The sequence below is a fragment of the Podarcis bocagei genome (genome assembly GCF_964188305.1).
Source record: "Podarcis bocagei genome assembly, chromosome: 1".
Classification (NCBI taxonomy): domain Eukaryota; kingdom Metazoa; phylum Chordata; class Lepidosauria; order Squamata; family Lacertidae; genus Podarcis; species Podarcis bocagei.
This window is the reverse complement of record NC_138125.1, coordinates 108,745,066-108,746,395: the sequence shown is the minus strand read 5'-3', so window position 1 is coordinate 108,746,395 and position 1,330 is coordinate 108,745,066. Positions and strand designations below refer to the sequence as shown.

Below are 1,330 nucleotides of genomic sequence, written 5' to 3'. Positions count from 1 at the left end.
CATAACAAGAGTGTTTATGGGAAAAAACTGCTTAAGCACTGAAGCAGAAAGGGCTTAGCACTGATCAGACCTCTCTCCCACCTTTATTCTTCACTGTTCACATTGAAATGCAAATATCAGCGCAGGGTTTCCACTGGCGTGCCACTCACAAATTGAAAAGCAGTTTTTATCTATGCAAATGTAAGCATGGTAATTGAAGTTAATCAATCAATGCTAGCTTTCACTAAAACCTTGAACATGATTGAATAAAGTAATTATCATTCAGCAGAAAATGATGAAGTTGTAGACAGCATGAACCTTATTAAAGGAGGATTTTGAGTCACAATGGCTTAATTTAGCTAACAGCCCAGCCTTAGCCCAACGAATACAGTACCCTGACTGTCTAGAATTCTTGTATCGAAGAGCAAGAAGAAGGGGGAGGGGAGGTTGGGGGGAGGGGAGGTGGAAGATTTTATTATTTTAATTTTTACAGCGCTGGATTAGTAAAAAGTGCTTGTTACACTACACAGGGTAAGCCACCATTAACATTCTCCGTTGCTCTAAACAGATCAACAAATAAAGACCGCTGCGGCATCCTACAAGTGTCCAAGAGCAACAGCCAGTTCTTAAGACTGTGGGTGGAATTGAATGTTGTGCCATCGTGAATGTCCCATGAGCCCAAGGATTGCACCTTGCCATAGGGAATTATCACTTCTCTCCTCCCTTTGCACACTGTTCTGTGTTCTCCTGACTCCCCACCCCACCCCAGTTTCAGGGGGTACTGGCAGAGGGGAGGGGGGAGCCCCGTTGCACAAGCAGAAGCCCTCGTGCAAGGTCGTTAAGTGACTCCCGCACTTATTCCAAAATATGCAACTACGTCACTGTGAAACCTCCGCTGTACAATATCACAAGCAACTCAGGGTAAGGTCACAAAACTTCCCAGTGCGAAGTTTTCTCACATGGAGCCCCATTTCCAAATGAGACTCGACAAGGCACATCTGAACAAAAGGTAAAAGAGGCAGATCCCATAAATGGTTTGTGGGGGTTTTTTGCACTCTTTCCCATTCATTCAAATGTATCCGCGGCAATAGAGAACTGAAACTGGCTTCATGTTAAATTATCTCGCTTATACACCTGGGTATCACTTAGCAGATGGAAATGATAGTGGGGGAGTGTGCATATTTCTGACAATTATACCATCCCTTTGCATGGTCTCCCCCTTCCCAAACAGACAGACACACACACACACACACACACACACACACACACACACTACTGCAAGCAGTCAAAATAATTCTTAAAAAGACAACAAGTTTAAGAAGGATGCAGCATGGTAGAGTGTTAAATGGTG

At 43.8% G+C, this 1,330-nt stretch overlaps 1 long non-coding RNA gene across 1 annotated transcript in view; it reads left to right on the top strand.

The window, feature by feature from the left end:
• The first annotated feature begins 817 nt into the window (after positions 1-817).
• The window catches only part of LOC308583749, an 8,706-nt gene continuing 8,193 nt past the window's right edge, over positions 818-1,330 (top strand). The window contains exon 1 of the long non-coding RNA XR_014006403.1: positions 818-900. This is a non-coding gene — a long non-coding RNA (uncharacterized lncRNA). The remainder of the gene's footprint in view (positions 901-1,330) is intronic.